At 42.3% G+C, this 24,973-nt stretch overlaps 1 protein-coding gene across 1 annotated transcript in view; it reads left to right on the plus strand.

Moving 5' to 3' along the window:
- The window catches only part of cdh2 (cadherin 2, type 1, N-cadherin (neuronal)), a 58,574-nt gene that overhangs the window by 11,641 nt on the left and 21,960 nt on the right, over positions 1 to 24,973 (plus strand). The window lies entirely within an intron of this gene.

Consider the following 24,973-nt stretch of genomic DNA (forward strand, 5'->3'; position numbering starts at 1 on the left):
ATCATTTGAAGCCAACACTACACATTTGTTCAATGTGATCAAGGCCATGAAAAGTAGCAGAAAATCTGCTGCCTGGAGGATCTAATCTCTTGGTGTTTGGTGGATAATAGCAGTCTCAACAAAAACGTTCAAGGTAGTACATACAGTGATGTAGCATTCCTTTGCATTGCGTACAAGTGTTGCTACTTTCGGATACATTTGAAGGTGTCTTTTATCTATAAGAAATAGTATAGTGTAGTTTTTCCCCATTCCATTATCACATCAGAACAGTGCTTGCTTTAATAGCTTTTTTGTTTTATGTCCTAACACAATGCACACGGAATGCTTAGCAACAGTAACAAAGGTTTTCAAATGTTTACCAGCATCCCACCTACCTTCTATCTGATTCGACCCAATTGCGAGACGCTCAATCTTATACAGGTCCAGTGTCAGCCCTTCACTCTCACACTAAGTGTTCTAAGCACTGTGACCTTTGTAGAAGATAAGCTTCCCTCGGCTGACTTGAAGAGTTTGGAATAACGGCCTCAACCATTAATTTATGGCATTGCTAACCATATGAGGGCTATGAGCCAAGGTTATTGACCTTTCACGCCTGTCACTAGTGATAGAGGGAGCCAGGCCCAGGAGGAAAATGAATTGAGCTTATTAAGAAGCTTGGCTTGGAATCAAACTGAGGGGCAACTTAATTCTCCAGGGTTCTATTTCATTCAAATCATTACTTTTTTTACACTATTTGACCAATTGTCTTCTGCCAAAGTAGAAATGGAGAGCGCATACAGCGGCAGTTACACTGAATCATAATGCTGCCGTGACTACGTCTTGGAGAGATCAGGGTGCATTGTGTGAAAATGCCTGAAGGATTCATACTTAGAGCACAAAACACATTACAGCAGTACATCTTCAAATGAGGTCATCGTTATCAGATGAAGGATTTTGTAGACTCAAGAGTCACTCGCGATTTTTACTTAACCAACTTCGCTGTTTTTAATTTTTAATCCCAAATCTTTTAGTCTCCGTGGGTCTTTGCTTGTGATTCATTTCTACATTTCTAGCTGTGAGACAAAAGAAGGCAGCTCAATGGGTAGAAACCTATATGAATCAAATGTAGCATGTAAAGAATGCTGTGTGGACTGCAGAGAAACACGGAGAGAGAAGATTGAGCGCATGTTATTTCAGCCCTGTCCTCCCTCAGAGCTCCTAGTCTGTACAAACCTGGTGGGAGGAAAGGGAGGCATGCATTTATATTGGATCAACATGGTATGATGTTATTTTTCCAGCTCCACTACTTGTGTTTATAATCATACCCGGTCCCTCGTGGGGTTCAACCAAAACCATTTGTATTGACTGGAGAAGCTTATCTCCGCCTGATACATTGTTTGTACATAGGACCACAATCCCATCCCATTGGAAATAAGCAATAGAGAAAAACAGCAAACCGCTACTATAAATGCGTTTTTGTTATTAGAAGACGTCCCTGGTGAGGTCCAACTTAAAGGACATTTTTAATATCATACATTTGTTCCATTCATACATATACCACATATATTTCAAGCGGGCTTATAACCTCATTTAGAGGAACAAGAACACAGGCAGGATCACTGATGCGGCCTCATCCATTCTCTGTAGTATTCATTTAGAGGAGCCTGTTGAATCTTTCCAGTGTTTTGTTTATTTGCAGCAAGATAGCCAGAGGACGAGGTAAAAGGACTAATGCATGAGAATTGTGTGCGCTTGAGAGTAGGGACTGATTTGCATGCTGGGGTGGACGACTTATACAAATGTACTGTATAAAATGGAAACAAGTATTATCTTTGCCTGTCAGTATGTAAGAGTGGGAGGGCTATTTTGGACCTGAAAAGCTCCATATCGCAAAAGCTTATACCTCGAGCGAGGACTGTGGGTGCCAGATGATGGGGGGGGGAACATGCACACAGCATATGATTGCACTGCAGCCAAATATGGTTGTCATTCTAAAGCTGAAGTTCAAACACAGTTCAATCACTAAAGAGTATGACTAACAAATACTGAACAGGCAAAAAGAATACTTTACTTTCAAACTTTACTTGACTTGTCGAACTCTGCATTATGCTCTGAAAACACATCGGACAACTAGAAGTCAGCCACACCGCAGTCATAGTCAGCCTTTTTTACACTCTACCCCTTCCTCTTTGAGGTGTGAGTGGCCTTTTTCCGTGCTAGATGCCAGTTACTCATAGAGATGAGACGTTACATCCTCATATTTAATCCAGACGATTCCTCTCCACTGCTTTTGCTCCCATTGCGAACCACTTTTATGGTCTTGGACCAAATGTTGCACTTCACACTGAGCGCTTTTCTTAGGCCCCGGCTCCACGGGAACGCATACGGCAAAACGCATCGGAGTAACGCAAACGCAACCGCAAAAAACCTTCCGCCCACGCGCAATATACACCGGATTGTGTCAAGCTCCACGAGACAGCTCCGTTTACATCCAACCGCTGGAAAAGCTGCAGTACATATGCCGAGCCTGTACGTGGCGCTGTAACTTCCTCCACAAAAGCAGCAACTTCCTCCACAAAAGCAGCGAAGAAGAATGGTTGTCATGGCTGCACTTCTGTGTATTCTCCGCGGTGGGGGCCGACAGAACCGGGCAGAGTTTTTCGCCGGTCAACGTGTGTTAAAGTTTAAATCTTCCGGACAAAATTATAAAAGTGCCGGTCAAAGGTCTTCATTGTTATTTATTGAGCTTTAAAACAAATGAATAACGACGATATAATGATATATAATCATAAAATACACGGAGCCTGTCTCTTTTTCCTCTCTTCTGACAGCGTCAGTGTCTGTCTCATGCAGCAGCTGATCCAGTAATGATGACTCGACAGTAAAAATAAACATATTTATAACTAGTTTAGGTAGTTTGAGAGGTAATTAAAATAGCTAAGGGTGATGATCTGACTTGAAGTGTGTGTTTTGCTCTCGCTGCATCACAGCGGGAGGAGCTGCATGTCTCCGTCCTGTCAGATTAGACTTCACTCGCGTTTATGTCCATATCGAGATAAAGATAAATAATCTGAATTCAGTGTGCAGTGTACTTTTGCGGGGGTGAGCAGCAGAGGCGGGGCTATTGCGTCGTCATTATCAGAAACGGATGACCGTATAGGCGACCACACGGCCCCGTTGGACCCCCCAGAGCGCTCCGTTCCCAGATCTATCCACCTTTGGACCCGTTGTCGTTTGCAGGGTCTGTTTCTAAGTTTCCGTTACGGCGTCGTCTAGCTTAAAGGGCTATACGCATGAGAAATATGTGGATTCAACCCGTTTTCGTTCCCGTGGAGCCTAGGCCTTAAAGGTAGTACATTTGTCAGGAGGAAAAGCACATCGAGTCACTGTTGGTTTATCACAAGCTGATGGAGAAAATTACACCTTTGCTTGTTTCAGCAATCAAGCCATGCTGGGAAAAAAAAGTCTGATAGCTAGTGTAGGCACCATTTTACGGTCGGAACAGATGTTGCTGTGGTTACAGGTGTTAGTTATTGTACAATATTACAATTTTCTCGTTTACTCATCGTGCCCTGCTGAAGTAAGTCATTTAAATTGCCTGTTCTTTTTAAATAGAGCTGTCAATCACAAACTACCGCTGAGCCATTAGGAATTCACTCGAATAAGACATTTGTAGTCACTTATCTGTTATTTTTTAGCTAAATCTAGTGATATATTAACTTCTCTTACTGTTGAATTTTGAACAGTTCTTACCAAAGTTTGCTGTGGATGACTTGCCAAGAACATAAGGTTGACATGGAGTGACTACTTTTACACTACAGTTTGTCGTGTTTGCTTAAAGCAGCACCCACCAAGTGTCAACACACATAAAAACACACACAGCTGTTCTTTTAAAGGGTATCTTATTGGACAAATAGTAGAAAAAACAACTATGGTGAACCCATTTAGATGTTTCCCCCCCTGTCCTCCGAAGAATGTGTTGTCTAGGAGAGCTTTGGTTTAAAGACACAAACAAGGCTTTGTTCTGCATTTGCCCGGCTTATACTGTGCCGAACGTCTGTCGTGGACAACAGAGGCACACATTGTTTTTTTATACACATGTTGAAAGATTGGTTAGTTGATCGAAAGGGAATAATTATTCATGAGTTACAAGGCTGTATATTAATTATATGTTGTATTTTCCACTGACAAGATAGTCACAAATTATTGTTTTCCAAATTGGATTAAGATTAAGTTTTTGAGGTTTTTCATGGACATAAAAACAATCCAAACTGGAATGATTCATGACCCACAGCAGCTACATTTGACTGTGTGGAAGATATCTGTGGTTTTTCCGTAATAGATTGATAAAAAAAGATGGAGTACAATACAATCCACACTTCAAATTTAAATATGAACAATTATTCATTGTGACGAATCAGGCAAATGCTAAAGAACTGTGTAAATGAATATCCTACCAAGTAACGCGGCCCTAAATTCAGCCCTTTTACAAGATAATTGTTCCACATTTGTATGGCACTTAGAATAATCATTAGTACAATCTCACAGGAAAACAGTGTGGCCGTTGTTGCTTTTATTGGTAGACAACCTAACAACCAGAGGCCTCTCACGTTAAGCACCTTATGAAAAGGACTGTTGCAGGCATTAAAGGGTGTGTGTGTGTGTGTGTGTGTGTGTCTGTGTGTGTGTGTGTGTGTCTGTGTGGCAGTAGGTGTTGGAGCCTGCTGACAGCTGGAACAGCATTCTATGAAACTTGGCCACAGCCAATGCAGTGTCTAGCCTCGCTATCCTCTGATCCCCGGCCTTCATTTATGGGTCCGTCTTGCAGTGCGCCTGGAAAATGCAATTGCACCAGCATTGATTTGTGCCTGTTTAAAATAAGGCCGCTCAGACACTGGGCACATGCATAAGTGGGAGAGTTTTATTTTGTACCCTTTTCTCTCTCATTCTATCTCCATTTCCATCCCTATCTCTCTTTCTCCTCCACTTCCTGCAAATCCATTCTCGGTGTGCCACACAGACGAAGCGATGGTTCCTCAGCCGCTTATCATGCCTTCCACCAGACAGCCGAGGGGTCTAAGCATGTGTACACACACAGGCAGCTGTGCACCAATGTTAAACTCCTTTCTGTGTGGGATAAGTGGGGATTGGCATGTACTCTGCCCGTCAGGGGCGATTTCATCTGCTCAAAAATGCGACAGCTGGGCAGAGCCTTTTCACTCCTCCTCTATGTGAGAGACAGACAGACATGAGACACAGAGAGACAGAATAAGAGGAGGGACATGGGGAGTGTGGTTGCTAGACTTTCCCGGCTGTGGCTTGGGGCAAAGCAAATGTTGATACATGTGTTATGAGTTAGCGCTGACATAACTGTTTTTAAGAGTGGTCTAACATATTAAAGCCGTGTGGCTGGCTCCTTTACTTTCTTCCTTTACACTTCACGCTGTAAACACTGAGCAGTAATGGGAGGAAGGGCATAAGAAGAGTAATTTATGTGCGGAGGAGAAGCCTGAGATGAGTCCTCCCTCCGGGATTAATGGGAGTCTCTGTTCACAGGAAATATGAAAGGCCCTTTGTTGGTAAAGGGCTTGCTGCTGCCAACAAATAACTACCCCCGTCATATCGAAAGTCCCCCAACCTCTAAATTCATTGCCTCCTCTGCCGCTCATCCTTCACCCCTTTTTTTCTCTAAGCCTATGTGTTTTCTGTCAAAGTCGCTCATTTATGATTCTAGGCTGTGCCTGCTGTACAGAAGCCCAAGAGACACTAGCTCACATTGTTAGTATTCACTGTCACTTCTAGAGTTCCGGCCATTGGGCGAGCCGAAGGAAGAGTGGGAGAAATAGTGCCGTACAGGTGGTGATTCATACTTCCTGGTTCCATCTCTGCCCTCTCCTGTTTCCTGTCTGATGTGTTTAATTCCGAGCCTCACTATCATATCAGTTTGCTGTGGTTAATGTGCGACCAGGGGGCAGTGCTGGTGGTAACAGTTTATTGTTAGTGTTTTTGCCGGTGTCCGTTGGTCTGTGGGGTAGCTAAGCACACCTCCTTTAGGCTACGCTAAATAAAGAATAGCCTATCAGTGAGGGGAAATGACTGTTTGGCACTACACTGGCAGTGTGTCTTTCATCAGGTCGCACGTTGGCCGCCTCACACCTGCGGCGCAGGACATGGGGGTGAAAGGGTGTTGGCAGGTGTTAATTGCTAAAAAAATACAGTGGAGACCCCGGCATGGACATATCATTTCGCACCATCTTCTTGTTCTCTCCTGAGCTGATATTTCACACAACTAAGAATGAATTCCCAACACTCGTTTTATTTTTGCATCCAATTCTAAATGGGAGGAATGAAGTATTACACAATCAATTGTTCGGATTTTCATTTTCATTGAATTTGAATTTCATCTTTGCTCAAGCACTTCAATAAAGTACAGAGATGAATGTGTTTGTAAATCCTCTTTTCATTGGCTCTGAGCACAGAAGAGTTTCATATCTTTCATTTCAGCAGGGGGGCTTTAACATTTCTTATTTACTTGAACATTCCAAGGAAGATAAACAGTTTACTGGAACATCGCTGTCACTTCTGAATACATCTAAACAAACTGATGTGCGAGGAAATAGCTGTTGAATAGTGTTTTTGATATGTTTTCTGAAAATACCAGCTCCTCCCTAAAAATAAAGTATATTCTTGCATTGGATCAAAAACAATTGTTACGGTTGTTTTTTTGAACTGTCTGCGATAGTTTCAACGTTTGCCTCCGCTGCCTCAGGAGCTCCACACTGAAAGCAGAGAATCTATTCGCTCCATATTGACTTCCTCGGGCTGTCTCCAATGGATTTGACATGGATTACGTGGTAGTGTTTGTAACGAAAGGGGGGAGGGCGCTTAACAAAAGCAGGAGACCCCCACCTGAAGAAAAGAGGGCGGAAGAGTGAAATAAAGAAGAGGGAAACTTAAATGAAGAGGGCTCAACTTGGCAAAAGCCATGGGTTGTCAGGGGCAACTGAAACAGCTCTGCCCCCCCTCCCCCTCCCTCAGATGTAGGAATATAGTGCGACTGAATACGAGCCTGACATTGACAGGGTGAAACAAAAATACACACATTGGATGTCTGTAATTGAGTTTTCCTGGGCTCTGCTCGGAGTGTAGATGGAGTCTGGCTTTAATGAGCTACATAGTTTCATGTTATTCTATGCTTTAATTGTAATACCACGGACGCCATTCATTTGTTTAATTGACTAGACTGGGAGCCTATGACTGGGCTGGCGTGGTAGGGGGGAGTTTAATGGCCATCCTCTGGAAAGGATAAGGCTTATTAGGTCTGATGGGCCTCCTGTCTCATATAACCTAATGTGGCCATGATAGACAGTGGATTCTGGGTTTGGATACATTGGAACTATAAATCGAAGCATATTCCCAGGCCCTGGACTTTGTAATTGCACATTAAGGGCCATGTTTGTAGATGGAAGGGCCAGATGTCCCTGATGTAGCTGAGGGTCCAACCTGGGCTTTTGAGGAAGCATGCAGTTAAAAGAGAGGAGGACCACAGGCTGGACATTGCCCCTCATTAAAGTGACCTGCTCTCTGCTGGGAGACCCATAAAAAAAACCTTTAATGTTCTTAGCAGAGAAGCTCCACAATTTGCCCACAATTCCACAGCCGTAAAAAATGGAATTGAATTCCATATGAATTCTCTGCTGTCATAGCTCATGGCACCAGCTGTCTGTCCGTGTTAAAATCTAACTCTTGGGCGCCACTCCTTCTCAGTTTGGTGTGTTCCATATGTTACATTGATCTTAAAAGCTCTGCTCCCCCTGGTGTACTTGAGGAGAAGACCTTAGACTGATTGAGTGGGACATATGCAAGGGCAACATCAAACATTTCACTATTTGGTGTAAGATCACATGACCCTGGTGATGTTATCCCGATTGATTTATGATGCAAATGGGCTTTCTCATGTTACCACTCGCCTCATTTCTCACTCTTATCCTCTCTCTTTGTTAATATACAGCAATGTGTACTTGGTTCCATGAAAGTGGCTGTCATGAAATGGTAATTGAATTGAATCCAGGCCTACTGTCTGGGATAGAGTGTCAGTGTGATACTGTACATGCTTGGCAGCACCCATCCCTTTTCTGTTGTTTGTGTTTGGGCTGTGAACTCTCGTGCACAGCTGCCACCAGGGCACGTCTGGGGCTTTCTGTAATGCCGATGACCTCTTAATGTGGATTCCAGCGAGGCAGAAAGGCAAATGTTTGTGCTTCCAGGTCTTCCCGGTATCCTGGGTCGCTACAGCTGTCATGTTATCCCCTTTCCAACCGAACCGTCCTCCCAAATCAGGATGCAACACGATATCTGCTAGTGTCCCTCCTGCAGACGCTTTAAGATATCTGCTGTTATTTTGACGGATGCGTGCATACTTAATCACCAGGCTTCCGGCACAAAAGCCATCTTTGAGGCTCAAGTCCCAACCGGAAAACAACAACTGTAGGAATCGGATTTAAAGCCCTCATAATGCCTTGCTCTCTTAAATGCTGAATGAACTTAACATGAACTACAGATTTTTAGATATTGTACCCTCTGAGTGTTATCCAGGGTAAAAGCTAGTAAACTCTCTCCTTAGCTACGCTTGGTTTGTGTGCAAATATCCCCCCTCCCACTTGCTCTTTAATTTCATTGTTTTATTTTCTAAGGAATGTACCGGCCTTGTTTGTATGCTGGTCATAATGAGCGCCAATGGAAAACTTATTTACACTAGATGGGTTTAGGGGTGTTGGCCAGCACAGTGGAAAGTGTCCCCTCTTTGGCATTCTGCGGAGACCACACTGTGCTCTGTTTCTGACGGATGGGTCTTTTAATGTGACAACTGAAAGAAGCCCCACAGTTTCTGCCATGGACCAGGATACAATAAAACAGCAACTAGTAGAGCTCTGCTTTGAACCCCCCCTCTTTCCCTTTGTTTCACAAGGGTTTTTTCTCTACCTTATATTGTTTCCTCTCCTCTCCTCCGCAGCTCTCCTTACTTTCGGTGGAAAACTGATATGCAATAGCCCGCTTCAGGTTACAGTGCAGGCTGCAAGATTCTTTTCAAATGGTAAACTCGGCGAATAACTGGATGTAGTGGAGGTGCGGGGATAGGGATGGATGATCGCAGTACCAAGGGAGGAGCCTCTCTCCCCTTTCCTGCTAGCCTTAAAGCATTCAGCTCCTGCCCATTGTGGTACGTCCTCACTCAAAGGGTTTGTGATGGGGCTAATCTTTGACCCCTCTACGCCCACATTATGTTAATTCATGTACAAAAAGGAGGGATGATACAAATATTTGCCTACAAACACACACACTCTATTTTAGTGTGTGTCTGTGAGTTTGCACACGGTGACGCAATTGAAGCCAGACATTGGCTTTAGTCCTACATTATGTCCACGTTAACATATAAGGTTTTATAGGCTACTGCCGAGTTTTAGATTTGACTGCACTGAACAATCTGTGTCCTGAGGCACGTAAACGGCCTGAACAGAAACACAGGAAGATGGACCTGTTGTCATGTAAGTGAGCTTCCTCCATATGTTGTTATGGCAGTGGTTGTGAAGGTAACCAGATCCCCCCCCCCGTCAGCCCTTCAACAGCCCCCACCCCACCAAACGCTGTTATTGTCCCTGTGCACAAAGCATGGGGGGATGTGTAACACAAGATGGAGCAGCACGCTGAGGTTCATGGGCAACGCCCTTTCCCAGACTCTATCTCAGAGTATCAACTGACCATTTCTGCCCGTAGAAGTTCTACATTTCATGCCACAGAAGCCCCGGACATTATGTTTTTTGTAAAAAGTATGAATGTGTTCTGACCCGACTACTTGTCTGGATTTTCCCTGCTTTGGTATGATCAGGCGAACCATGGTTATCATGCACATATAGCATTACAACAAGGCTATTATTGTAAGCTTCTAGTTAATATAAACTTGCTGCAGTCCAAAATGGGGACAATTTATATGCATGTCAGCCACAAACGTAATAAAAGGCAAATATAGATTATCTTCCAACCTACACGGTATTAACTGATGTGACCAGCCAGCACATAATAGGACGTTGTACAGGTGTGTTATGGTTCAGGTGGTGTGAGCTGACCTAGCACTAACATGACTGCTATTGATTACATGAGTTCAGTATCTGCTTCATATTCACGTTTTGAGTGTACAAGGGACAGTGGTCTGCAATCAGTGACTCATTCTTTTTTGAACATGCTCTTTGGAAAGTATTTGCCAGTTTTCTGTGTTTGCTTTAAAAGTGACTGAAGGCCAGTCTGCCCCTGCCTTTTGTGTGCAGGGTTTATGAATACAACAGCACCCTTTTAACACTTCAGTAATGGAGGTTGGCCAAAATTGTTTTTATGTGATTCTTTGCTCCATTTAGTGATGTCTTGATCGCATAATAATGCGTTTAAAGAAAGGATGGCCGTCAAAAAGAAAGCTTTCGTTTTGCGAACAGTAGCTGTTGGTTAACGTGTGTCTTCATCTGAACATGTGTAAGAGGCAAGAGAAGGTTTTTTTAACTATTAAAAGCTTGTAGTCTAACACTGTAAGCTCTAATAAATGCAACCATTTCCTGTACTGAAAGATATTGACTGTGATAGCTGTATTCAATTCAAACCATTTTGATGTCTTGATTATTTCCCACCTGAACAGTGTTTTTGGAAAAATGTGTCCAGATATTTCAGCACCACATTATAAAGTCAAATCCTTGACTTTAATGAACAGAATGATGCTGTTAGAGTTAACCTCACTGTCAAAAGCAGTTTAGATTTTTAATTTAAAGCAGTTGCTGGATTAAACCGAACCAGTTGGCCAAGTATTTTTTCTCTCCGTTTGAATTGTGCTTTTGAATTATGTGGTCCCGTAAGTACAGTGTCAGCATTTCTGCATGTCAAGATGCATTTAATGATGTGTATTTCAGTGTTTTAATTAATCCAGCATTTGCAAATACATGGCACCATTGCTTGTTTTTAAAACTCAGTATGACTCTTGATGTGCTTGACTCAAACCATATGTTGAAGGGGCTTGAAAGGGTTCAACAGCATCAACAGACACAGCTGGCCGGCGCTCTGTGATCTCATAGCATGCCATGTTTGCTATATTTTGCTGAACTCGTCAGCCTTGCCAAAACCCTACCTCTGCAAACTCATTATTTGCCCTCGGATGCCAAATCACATACTGATGAATAACTTTCCAAAGTAATCAGTGTCATGCTTTCGTGAGAAAACAAGATGGTGAATAACACAATGCAGTGAGTCTCATTTTTCCAAGTTAAATGCTGACGTCACAGAACTGGTAAGCATATAAAAATGCTGTTATTTATTGGTGCTGTGGAGGAACATCTCTTCAATGTTCACAGTTAGCATGAGAGCTACAGTCTACATTGGCAGTGAGGTGGCTGTGGACAGTGAGTTAGAGCCTCACTGCCCTTAGCACCGATCATTAACAGTTCTAACACACTGGGATATTAAAGTTTGTTTTACTGCTCTCATCAACAACCATGCAGGGCTATAGACACGTGTTATTGAATTCATATCATGTGAGTTATTAGGCCGTACATCTTGAGTGTCCATGTATATTGCCGGATGTGTCTGGTGTGGTCCTAGAGGAAATAGAGTAGCCGAGGTTATCATATTGGTTATTAAGCAGCTGCGCTATACCCTGACCACAGGATGTATGAAAAAAAAAAACAGGTTTATATTATTAATATCACCTCCTAACATGTCTGAATCCAAGCGTCTTTCTGACCTTGCTCACATAGACTTTGTTCAAAAATTAATAAGCTTATTTTTTGCGCATGGTTTTGTCAGCCAATGAAATAAATGGGATTTAGCTTGTAAAAAAAAATGTAATTCCTTTACCTTCACCAATAAATCAGACGTGTGTGAACCAGTGTGAAAAAGAGCCTTAGATGAAAAGCAGTGTAAGTGAGAAAAGCAGCCACAAACCAAGTGATGCGGCACACATCATATCTGTTGGTCTGTTCATGAGCTTTGGAATTGCTATTCTTATACCTGCAGGGGGGTTTTAAAGAAAATAGGACCCTACTTGGAACATTTAATTCTCCTTTTCCAACAAAGAAATAGTGCCTCTCCCTCCCTTTGTCAGTGCCGGCTGCCACTAACTTTAAATCTCCCCGAGTTGGAAAAAGATGATCAATATCCATAAAAAAACTAAATTGCATCATTAAGTCACATGAAGCTTTTTTTGTCAGTAAGTAAACTGTAACAAAAGAACATCTTCCCCACTGTTTAACAAAGCCACTTTTCAAACACAACATCTTATTGGCGGATTAATCCTAAGTAGTGTTCAGAATCAGCTCGTCTCTCCTTATGTATATGTGAAGTAGAAAGCAAGACAAACAGGGAGGCAGATCAGGAATTGGGTGGTGGATTAGGGTGCAACAGTGTGGTTTGATGTTTAAACACTTCTTATGCGTAAGATGTTCTGAGGGGGATAGAAAGGCTTTTCAGTAAGCTCTAATGGTAGTGGGATGTCTTTCTGGTATATCTTGCCTCGGTTGGCATAACCTGCTGTGAACCTGCATTTTATGTTTTCCTGAGAGGTTCCAGTGAAGCAGAATGATAGGACAGCACTGACCAAACATAGCACCTCAATTCTCTTTCGCTCTGGCTCGGTTAGGATGACTCATGTGGAGGCGTCATGATAGCTTGCATTTTCTTAGGTTATAAAAGTCCCACTTCACAACTGTGTAGATGCACTGCCAAGCCTGACCTGAAAGCCTTTACCAGTCCGTCTGTTTTCCAAAGTGGAAACAGCAGGACCACTTGTCATATGTCATTCACCATAAGACTAAGGGTCGCAATAAATACATAACTGATTGTTTCCTCGAGTCACCGACAACAAGACCACAAGCTACAACCAGAAGCTGTCCACAGCGATTCACATGTTTGTGCAACCTGCTTGTTTGTGCCACCGCCGCCGATGTGAGTGTGACCCTGACGAACACTGCTATCACTGTGAGGCGACAGACTATTCCCACGAGCCCTCGCGCTAAAAACCCAAGGTCTGGAAACATTTCCGCAGGCGGCCTTTCCAAGCAGAGACAGATTTGTACATGGCCCTGCTTGTGGTTTGGTGTTATAGCTGCAGACAAACTGAGGACAGATGTGTTTCGAGTCCTTTTCACCCCTCCTACCCCTCCTTCCCCCCACCGTGATCCTCTATCCCCTCCCTCCTTCCTCCCAGTTCCCCTAATCTGGGACTCATTGTGTCTGTAATAAAGCACAGCTGCACAGATCCTTCTCTGAACCCACTCAGTTCAGATGATTACATGGGAGTAAGAGGGCTCTCCTCTCACAGTCCAGTCGCACAGCCATGCTCCCCACATGGCAATGCTCTACTGTTCCCTGAACACAGATGATGCATGCGAGAGGAGACACTTCCTTGTGCTGGACTCATGCCATGACTAATTGTTAACACCTGATGTTGCATTTGATCTGGGCAACTGTTACATCGGATAAACTGTGATATCCATTTCTATTAGTAATGCAGATTGTGCCACCATAAGGACAGCCATGTTCAGTCTTTATCTATATACATTGTTTAGAATACTTCTTTTAGCTTGCCAGATGTATTTCTCAGTCTAGGCGTGACAGGAAACCTTTTGAATGATCAAATAGTTGGAGTAGTTAAAATAGTGCATTGTGTGGAGGCGAGACTCCTATGCAGTATGCCAATTTGCTGGGTTGGATTGTGTTAAATTGCTTCTGTTCCGAAATAAAAAAAGAAGTCATGCATAAGAAAGTGAGCAGCACTAATAGAAAGATGTGTCTCTTTTACAAATTGATGCCGCATTGAGCGTCAGAGGCTGAACTTCTCATTACAGACAAAATAAAAACAGTAACAGGGATCGATACCAGCTCTGGATTGTGCATGAGATGTCTATATCTCACAGCATACCAACTTTCTACCTCCAATCAACAACTCGATATTCTACAAACTGAAAAAAAAGCACGACACTAGATGTATTTGTTAACTCAAGTAGAGTAGGAGTTTTGCTATCAATTTGAAAATATGACTCATTCAGCCTTGAGATCAGTCATTATTTGCTCTGCAGAGAAGGATTTTTTCATACCACCCCCAATCCATACAATAACCTACCTCCTCCCCCTTTTTCCATTCCACCCCGTGGATCTCTTTTGAGCACAAACTATGTGTGGGGGAGGGTCATGCAGGTCAGAGTAGGTTAGTAACGAGATGCATTCGACATCTCAGTTGTAGCTTGATGTCTCCAAGAACCAACGCAATACAAAGGGATACGCTCAGTTGACACATTAAGACAGCGTTTGTAAATTCATACAAATGCATAGTTTCCTCTCTGTTTGCTTTCTTCTGCTGGAGCAGCACATAACAAGCTGTCATGCATATGAAAAGCTGTGTATGTGTTGAATGTGAAAGCTTTTGAGTGGAACATGGGGCTCGTCTTTAATCTTGCCTCTGCGTATTTTTCGTCTTCTCTTTAAGCACGGGCTAATTGTGTTTCAAGCAGAATTTGACACATATTGATTCAAACGTGCAATGGCAAATGCACACACCGCATGTATTGGCAGATGCCCTAATCCCTCTCTTTGAAGAAGCTTCTTTTTTTCTTGCTGTCATTGTTTTCTGGATTCTTTTACATTTACTTTCTCCCCAGCCTTTCAGAGGAGGCAGGGCAGAGCTTTGTTTTTTCTCCATACCTCAGTTTGTGTTGGTCTTATAATGGGGTTTGGAGAGGGAGATTTTTAAGTGTCTTGTGATGTGTGGCATAAGGGGGAAGTGCGTCAAATGAGGATAATGGTTGGTATTTACGACTTTAATGGTCTGCCCACCACAGTGACTCAATTGCTTTGTTTAGCTTTAAAAAGAAGCATTTACATATCCTTATGACCTCTCCGGCAATATATATATCTTTTTTCTTTTTAAAATCTATGAATAATTTAAGAGAATAGCACATTAATGTACATTGTATATGATTTGCAGATGTTGATGGAAGAAGTAAAGCGGAATATACTGTATATATTCATTTTTTCTTTCTTTGTGTGCAATTTCATCATTTTCTTCTACGGGAGACGCAGAAACAAGCCCCATCTTACGGTATAATAGTGTTCTCCAGAGGCTGTCAGCCTCATCTCCCTTTGTCTGCTGCTTTGTTTCCTCTGCAAAGAGGATTCACGTGCCCTCTCCTTGTTTCTCCCCGTGCCCGACTTCACAAAAAGAAAAAAAGCAGAGAATCAGGAATTCCATTTACCATGTTCTCAAGAAAACGCATGAACTTGTGACTGTGATACACATGACATAATGGCCCCATATCCGCATGCATTTTTCTACAGCTTTATTTCACATCTTATGCTGTAGTTGAGTGCTTCACACCTTCCATGTTTTGTTCCTTTTAGACACACTCTGGTTTGTATGAAATCACTTGCTTTGTGAATGTGGCTCAAATTGCTGCACTCTTTTGTTTGAGCACACGGAAGGATAAAGGGGAACGGTGTGTGTGTGTGTGTGTGTGTGTGTGTGTGTGTGTGTGTGTGTGTGTGTGTGTGTGTGTGTGTGTGTGTGTGTGTGTGTGTGTGTGTGTGTGTGTGTGTGTGTGTGTGTGTGTGTGTGTGTGTGTGTGTGTGTGTGTGTGTGTGTGTGTGTGTGTGTGTGTGTGTGTGTGTGTGTGTGTGTGTGTGTGTGTGTGTGTGTGTGTGTGTGTGTGTGTGTGTGTGTGTGTGTGTGTGTGTGTGTGTGTGTGTGTGTGTGTGTGTGTGTGTGTGTGTGTGTGTGTGTGTGTGTGTGTGTGTGTGTGTGTGTGTACTCATCCATGTGTGCATGTTAAAAAGAAAGGGTTGAAAGTGAAAAGGAATTCCATGTTTGTGTGTGTGGTTAGGTTTGTAATTGGATTCAGTGGACCATATCAGTCTTTACCTGAGCTAGTCATGTGCATGGGTTTGATTGACAACAGAGTGATGCAAAGCAGGCGCAAATATAATTCCCTATGAAGACAGAGAGGATGTACAAACCATGCCTTTTTTTAATAGCTATCACTTTCATGTTAATTAGCATGGAGTCATTTTTGCTAAGAAAATTGTTGAAATTGCATAATGCATAAAGGCATATCAAGTCTATCCAGCCATGCCCCATCTACTGGAGTGTGTTTCAGTAGATTAGACCTTGCCTTAAGTTAAACACAGTGGGAGGTTTCTATAAATTTGCTTAAGTCATCAAACTTAACATACTGAGAGGAATCATCAACGTCCATTTTAACAAGTGAAGCAAAGCCTAAAAAGAGAAACAGCAAGGAGTACAATCAAGGACATGGAAAAGGATCATTTTGGGGGGGGAAAAACCACCCCAAAAACATTGTGGTGGTGTGGTGGGTACCGAGCTTTTACTGTAAATAAGAAAATAGGCATACTATTATGCGTTGTACTTTCATTCTGAATATATTTATTATACTGATGTTTTTTACACCGATATTAAGCAGCCATGACTTCTATTCACTCGCAAAGGTGTGAATATGCCTCACGCAACAGATAGAAGGGAGTAATTCATATGAATTGGAATATTATTCATATTACTCTTTTACATGGTCATGTTATGTTCTTGCCATTGTGTTTGTCCTGGCTGGTTATTCACCGTGTAATGAAAGATTTAATGTGTTTAAATATAGTGAGGCAATCAATATGGTTACATTTATTACTAGACAGAAAGCACTTGAAGACTTTAGGATTAGCAATAACCATCTGCTGCTGTATAACTATGCATAGGGCGTGTTACATTTAAAGAGAGAGCGTCAAGCCCTGTCACGCATGATAGTTATTATTTACGGTGGCCTGATCCGCTTCCTTAAAGCATTAAATGAACTCCATGTCAAGTAATGACACAGGTGGTAAGACAATGTGTTGGAATTAATCACACTCAACGTACATTTGTTTTCATTTGAATCCAAATTGATAATGTACAAATAGCTTCCTTGATGGTCAATCTCCCGGGAAATGTCTTCTTGAACATTCATTTGCACAACCTTTGTCGAGGTCAAATTAAAGTTTTAATGGACAGGTTTTTTCTCCTATTAAAGGTCCGGTCTGTCTTCTTACTGTCTTGAAACGTATCGTATATCCTATTGAAGGGGTAGTGGTGGTCTAATGGATAGTGAGGTGGGCTGAAGATCGGAAGGTTGTGAGTTCAAATCCCGCCTGGAACACCACCACTAGTGTGCCCTTGAGTAAGGCCCTTAGCCCTTAGTTACTCCAGGGAGAATGTCCCTGTAATTGCTAATTGTAAGTCGCTTTGGATAAAAGCGTCAGCTAAATGAAATGTAATGTATCAAATGTGAAACTTGATATAAACATAGATACGTGTATGTAGGACTCTATTTCAGAATCACATTATTTTTATGAACTACATTAACATGTCTTTTTCATGGATATTTATCAAATATAACATATTCTGTCTCACAAAAAGCTAATTGGTAAAACAAAAATGTTTTCAAACAACTTTTCAAAAACGGTTGAAACTTCTCAAACCACTCCTTTTACATAATTAATTCCTCAGCTGTCTATCCGTATGCCAAAATGTGCCTCAATACACAGCTTCCGTTTTTATAGTCGTTCTTAGCATGAATGACAAATATGCGAGTGGTTGCGTTATGATTGATACAATATGTTTCCACCCTTCACTGAAACATGCGATGTTTGCACACACACACTGGCGCTGGAGCATTTCTGTCTGGCACCAGTCATCTTCAACCAAAGAAACACCAATTGCGTTTTCTGCAGTGATAACAGTTCTTATTTCTAAAATAAGTGAGTACCTTAAGTGATTGTTGATATCATTTCCATAAACATGCACTTCTGACTCAGTCAAAATGATACTGTGCCAGTGCTCAGCCAAAGCATTGGCCGAGTGTTTGACAGATATGATTTACTACAGCTGGAGACAGTGGAGCTGCAGCCTGTAGCCTAACCATGCAGGATTTTAACACCATTAGTTTTCTACTTGGTGAAAGCAGAAGGAGACATTGACATCATTGCATAAGTCACCTATTCCATTTCCCACCAAAAGCCCTGGATAATGATTGTCCCTATGGAACAATGATTGGTACAGCTCTGGGCAGGGAGATATATTTCGGTCTTTTTCTCTCGGAAACAAATCTGAGACAGGACACACTCTGCTGCTGAGATTAAAAAGTCTTACAAGACCCAGTGAGCCTGCGAGCCGAGGTTACCTCATCGTCGGGTCACTGCCTCCTGCTTTGTCTCTTTGATATTTATGATGGTATTTTGACAAAAATGATCAAGGGAAAGAACTAAATAGCTTTGAGTCTGTGCTTTTGAGATCAAACGGACCTAATAATGTTACATTACAGGTTGCACTGAGGCAGTTTTAGTGCCCGACCCTCGTGATCAGCCTTTTCAGAAAACATCAGCTCAGCTTGGAACCAAAGGCATGGGGGCTCACAGCGTTCATGTGATGAAGCCTTTGGCCGCTGCCCTTTCATATTTGTCTTTTCTCTCAGACTCCTTTGAGTCATTAATCGCCAAATATAGTTAAGAAAAAATACATATACCATGAGTTCTTTCATCTATTTGAAGCATATTCTTAAATATGTTCATAAAAGACATCATTTCGAGGGGGGTGGGTCACTTTATTTAGCTCTTTATTTATAGTGGTACCCATGTGTTCACCACAGTAGAGGCATAATAAATGAAAGGAGATACAGTATCTGATGTATAGCATTAATGGTTATTTCTCAGCCAACGAGAGCACCAGACATGAGTGAACTTCCTGTCCAGCAGAAAATCGCCACGGTGCAGCCGAGATGGATGCTCGGTGCAGTAGAGCATTTCCTAATATGTGTATTACTGCGGTGTACGGTCACCAAAGAATGACCTCTGTGATACAGGAACAATACAAAATGATGCATGTGGCCACCTTAAATGGCTTATTATTCACAGTCTGATTTCTTAAAGGAATCTCAGTGTCTCATACTGCCGCTGGCCTCCAACCTTGTGCAGATTGCTTTACTTTACCCCTCCCTGCTTTTGTTCTCCATCTCTTTCTCCTTCCCTCGGATAATCATTAAAGCTTTGGTGGATGTAACAAAGTGACCAATGTCAGCAAATTATAAGGTGAAATAGGGTATAGAGAGCAATTAAAAACCTGCAACCTTTTTATGTGAGGGCAGAAGGAGGTCAAAGAATGGCTGTTATGGTCATGAAGGTCAACACCTCATTTTCAATAACTGTGATTTACATCTCAGAGGTTCTGCCAACAGGGCGTGGAAGACAGTAAGGCTTCAGAGATTTAGAGACTACGTTTGTGTTTTACGGTCACATTTACCTAACACTTGGCCCAATCACAGTCTACAGTAATTATAAGTCTCACTCTTCACAAAGCATCAATTATTGTCCTTTGAACTCAAAGAATAAATGACAGTGAATCAAACTTGAAGGCTGATATTCTGTCATTTTAGTAGTTTGATTTAACCAGCATATAAACGTGATGACTTTCATAAGGGTTTTCTCGTGCAAGCGTTCCCAGGGGTCACAGAGCCTTTCTGAAAGACATCATAAAGAGTTAGAGTGTTTGACATCCTGGTAATGTGGTCAGTTTAATACCCCACTAAAGCCTACGTATCACGCCGCTCGTCTCAATAACTCGCAGAACAAAATCCCAGTAGCTATGCGCTGATAACTGCAGAAGGATGTAGCTTAGGCTTATCAGCTCTTGGCTCCAGTGACACAGTAATCCACACAATGCTCTGCTGTCATTGTACTGGAAAACACACAATCATTTCATTTACCCAACAAAGGCGCGCGAATAATTGTGATTTCCCCTGTGCTTCCCCTTCACGACGAACCCATCGAGGTTGATAATTTTCAAAGGCCAAATATGACTTATTCAAAAGAGCCGAACTGTCATCGTGTATTTTTTTTCTTCACAGAGAAACATGTTTTGCCACAGTTATAAGAGGCTCTTACTTGAATGTCAGTTTAGGGAGATCACAGCAGCCAGATATCGTCTAGCTTTTTTTGCTCAATCAGAACCCAGCAGGTATCTAATAAGCATGGCGCTGATGTGGAGGCATGGGCCAGTCAGCGGAGAGGGTCCTGGTAGTTTCATTAAAAGTCAATCATTGCTGAGACACAACAAAGAACATTCCTAGCCAACGGCAAGAGGGAAAGGTTTTGACACTGAAGGAAACGGAGGTGACTCTTACCTGGTGGGGAGCCTGCTTATAGTAATTGTCCTGAAAATACAATGGTTGTCAAAAATGGTTGCTGTACTCTGAGAGAGTGCAAATGACCATGTGCAAATGTGATACAAATGCAAGTGAAAAGAAAGAACACGTCAAACCAAATTCAAATAGTTTCCATCTCCTCAGGGCCAGTTTTGTAGATCAAGGGAGCTAAAACATCTCTGTTTGAGATTGAACAAGCTCGTATCGCTGTAGCCGCTCCAACATTCATGCTTCTTACATTTCTCAGTGTGTATCCCAATGTGGGCGTGTGTGATAAGGGAAGGTAGTATCAATGCGCTTTCTGAGGGCCTCTTCATAATTCTGTAATTGAAGCAGCAGTTTTGGGAAGGGAAAAATAGCTCCAACAATATGCATAAACTACACAAACCAAAGTGTTGGGGGAATGGTCACTACAATCAAGCTAAGGAAATAAGCCAGCTGCTTGTTAAATGTGTTTATGCTGTGATGCAATTCCTCTTTAGTTTTCTTAATTGCTAGAGACATTGAACAGAGTACAAACACTGCATGTTTTTTTTCATGCAAATCCCTTGCATATTTTAGGCCCGGCTATAAATGCATGGAATGCTCTGCGCGTTTGAAGTGAAGTGCATTAGTAAAACGCCTTCCAGGGCTTAGTCTGGCAAAAGGCAGTATCATCATTCCCAGATCCAAGCTTCAGCTATAAACTGTTTACTTTCTCTGAAGAATACCCTATTATCGCAAACCTAAAATATATCTTTGTCTCAGCTCTGAATCTCACTCTCTTTGAATACATTTGAACAAAAGCTCCTATAACATTGCTGTTTCAAAAAAAAGGAAAAACAATTGATGATGCTTTTATAACCCCACATTTGTTGACTTAATTCTAGACACAATTGATTCTAGTTTTCTTTTTAATATCAGTTCAAATGTGCATAGTTAAGATCAGAGAGCAGAAACAAAACGCACATTTTCCATTGGAAAATAGTCTTACATTTTAAGCATCTACATAAAATAGCCATAATTGTGAAGAATAAGATGTAATAAGGTACCCAATGGTATTGGTTAACTCACCAGCCTTGAAGCTGTAGAATATGCATTCAAAATAAAAGCATCAGGGAAGAAAAGTTAGAGAAAATAACATGCATGCACAATTAAGCAAAGCGGGCAGCCACCCTATTTTAAAAACATTAGTGTATTGTGCTTTTAGCATTTTGTACAATAATTGGGCAATTACAGAATACGCTGTGAAGGATGTTTTTGTGCTTGGGCACAAAGTCTGTACGCTGCACAAGAATGCTGACCTTAATTTGGCTTGTTCTCCCCAATTTTGGACTGGATTAGGATTTCATATCACAGCAGTTTGAATTCAGGTACAAGAGTGGGGGCTCCACTGGGGCTTAAACGGATCTTATAAACAGTGGTGCTGGCATGGATGTGTCACACAGCACATTCAGTTGCAGCCTCTGCTTCATATTTCATTGTCTCATCGCCAGTGCTGGCCACTGTACTAACCCTGCTCACATTCATTTGTGAATAATGCATTTTGTCAGGGGTGTTGTACCATTAGCCAGGGTTGAGGGGAGGGGGAAGGGGGGGTTGCCACTGGGGTATTTGCCTGGGTCTGCATTTATCCACAGCTACTGATGAAACACCTATGCTGAGTATTTCTCAACTGTCAGTGACCTCACTTCCCCGAAATGAATGATGGTATATTGGGATGATCTCACATGAGAGGTTTCAGTCTTGTCGCATGTACGGCACACATTAGAGGGACTTTCAGCCGGCTCACTCGCAGCCAGTGTATTCGGCAAGCTGGAATAAAAGCTGAGATTGTGGAACATTTGATTTGCCTCTGTGCAGTCACACAGTCCACATCCCATGTTCCAAATGTAATGCATCTCTCCGCCTCTCCCAATCTCTCTCTAACTATTTGTGTCTGTCTGAGTTAGAGCTATCACGTGACGGAGCAGACAATAGAGAGGCACTCTGGCACTACGAAGAGGTTAGCTGGGTTTTTGTGTTGCTTGTCCGTGAGGGGGGGGGGCATCTAAGCTGTGAATAGAATCATTGAGTCGGAGGTAATTTTGGGCCCCGGTGCAGGGCATTAGTTGGACAGACCTTTCTGCTGACAGGCCTGTTTCTCCCTCTACCCCCCCCCCCCCCCCTCTGTTTTTTAACCCCCAACCCCCAGTCCCCCTCTGCTGCATCGGCATTTCTGTCCAACCAAAGGCCTTTATCGTTGTGCCCATGACGGCATGCCTGATAGGGCGTGGCAGCCAAATTCTCATTTAGCCCTGAACCTTGGGGAGCCAATATATCTAGATATAGTTAAGTTGCAGCAGCCAGGGTCTAACCGGGGCCTCACTACACATTTCTGTGGTTTATAAGCCACTAGAGGGTGTCTGATAAATGAATAGACACATGGTGGACATTCTCATTCATTATCATTGGGAATGGCCGTGCCTGCTGGGAGTTTGTGCAGCGATTGCCGTGGGGGCTGACTGTTGAAGGGCCTCTCAGAGGTGTCCTGATGGCCACATTTCAGACAATGTTAAAGAGCAGGAGCTCAGCTCAACAAGAGGGCTGGGCTTAAATAACTCACAGGGGAACGCTGCTGTCAAGTGGACTGCACTGCTGCACACAAAAATGTATAGTCAAAAGTGCTGGGTGGACAGAAAACGGAAGCACATGGGAAATGGTCAGAGTCAGAGACAATGAAACGCTTTTAGTATTGGTTGTACTGTTACATAGTGAGCTAGTAGAACACATTTTAGATATCTGCAGTATATACTATCTTTTTAAGATCAGGCAAGCCATAGTTACATGACTGGTGTCCTGTTGCTATTAAATGACACAAATATGATTGGAATTCCCCATGAATATAATAATGTTAAAGTGAATTGTTCATTAGCAAGTGCTGCCCAAACTCATACCTGCAGTCATCTAATTAAATCGCAGGCAACCAATTTATATAAGCCATAATGATTATTCTCATTATAAATAAACCTGCAACCCTTAAGAGTAAAATGTTATATTGTTAAATTCTTTGTTTTGTCCGACTAACAGTCCATATATATTCAAATAAACACGATACAAACCAACTGAAATCAGAAAATGCTAATATTTGAGAAGCTGGAATAATCCAGTTTTCATTTATCAGACTCCTTTCAGCTGTACTTACACTTGCCGAGTAACATTATATAGCATTGGCACATCAGTCAGAATAGTGGAGTGAGGAATTGTAAAATCTATGGAGTGTCTTCTGCTGCATTGTGAGTTCTTTTGACAGTCCCTTACTCTGTATTCTCCCTCTGTCTGAGTATCTGCTGACTTGGGCTGGCTGGTGATTGCCTGAAGACTTTGAGTTTACAGACGGCTGGCTTTAAGGCAAAAAACCTTCAGAGGGAGAAGGTCATCTATCTGATGTCAGCTTTGCCAGGTTCCAAGAGAAAAAAAGCTAATTGGTCAAGGGTAATTGAACAGAAGCTGCTAGGAAGGAGAGAGTCAATATCAAGTATATTCCAGGAAAGAAGAAAGATCTTGTCATCTTCTATCTTTATTATTAGAACCGCCAGCTCTCCTTACATTTTGATTTCACCTTGTGTGTCATTTAGAAATATTCAGATGAATTGTAACTCTTCTGGTAAAAAATGTGCATTTGCAGTGCTGTTTACCCATTTTGTCAGTGTTCAATCTTTTAGCAGCAGCTGTTATAAAATGCAGCTCATGGTCCTCGCAGAAGATTTGTTCTCCCCGTTTTGGTTTTGATAAAGTACAGCAAGATTGCATTTTCATTCATAAGGGCACGATGAATACATTGTGACTACACTGCATGACAAACTTCCCTTGTGCGACTTCCTATTTTGATTCATTCTCTCTCCTTCTCTCTGACATGCGTTCTAGTTCTCACATTCAGAAACATGATACTTTGTATTGGACACTACTTTTTTATTTCGCCACATTTCCTTTTCAATAATAGGTGTGTCTATTTGTGTTTCCATTTCATTCTGCATTTAGTTTCTCACTAAGAAAACAGATACAGCTGGGACCAAGGGTATCTACCTGAAAACATCTGCCATGACTGCTGTTACAAGCACCAAGAAGATGGCTAAATTCACTACTGTCATCCCCGAGAGATGTATTAATAGTAGGGTGTGGTACACTTAAGGACAATTGAGTGCATGCGTCGAGTGTTGCTATTAAATTAGGCCTAGGGGCAAAACTAAGGACTTCCTTTGGACCCAGTGCCGATCTACTGCATCCTCTCTTGAAGTCAGAGGAACTTGATACGCTCCGAATGCAGATGATACTCTGGAGACATCTGTGGGTCCCCAAGGTAACGACACAAAGGAAGATTAGGCACCCTCCTTCAAGGCTTTTGTTAAGTAATTCCACATCTCCTTTAATAATTCAAAGCGGCACCAGCAGAGCCTCCACACAAATGATATATAGGAACGTTCTGATCTCTGTGGCCAGGAGGGATTTTTTTATCTGTTCCCTTTTGCTGTTTTGTGTGCTATAAACATGAAGGGAGCCTGCCAGGGACACATATCCACACAAAGGGATGGCATAATGAAGCTCAATGAAGGGGTTTCTGTGTGTATCTGGTGTTTGTGTGTACATGTAGGAGCTACATAGGCTGTGCTGTACTGTCACTCACTTGTAACATGAACCGGTGTTGTACCACTGCCACCGATGGGACTCAAACCCCCATGAGCCACCTGTCTGCAGTGTCTGTATGCGTGCGTGAG

Source organism: Trematomus bernacchii, unplaced genomic scaffold (genome assembly GCF_902827165.1).
Source record: "Trematomus bernacchii unplaced genomic scaffold, fTreBer1.1, whole genome shotgun sequence".
Taxonomy (NCBI): Eukaryota; Metazoa; Chordata; class Actinopteri; order Perciformes; family Nototheniidae; genus Trematomus; species Trematomus bernacchii.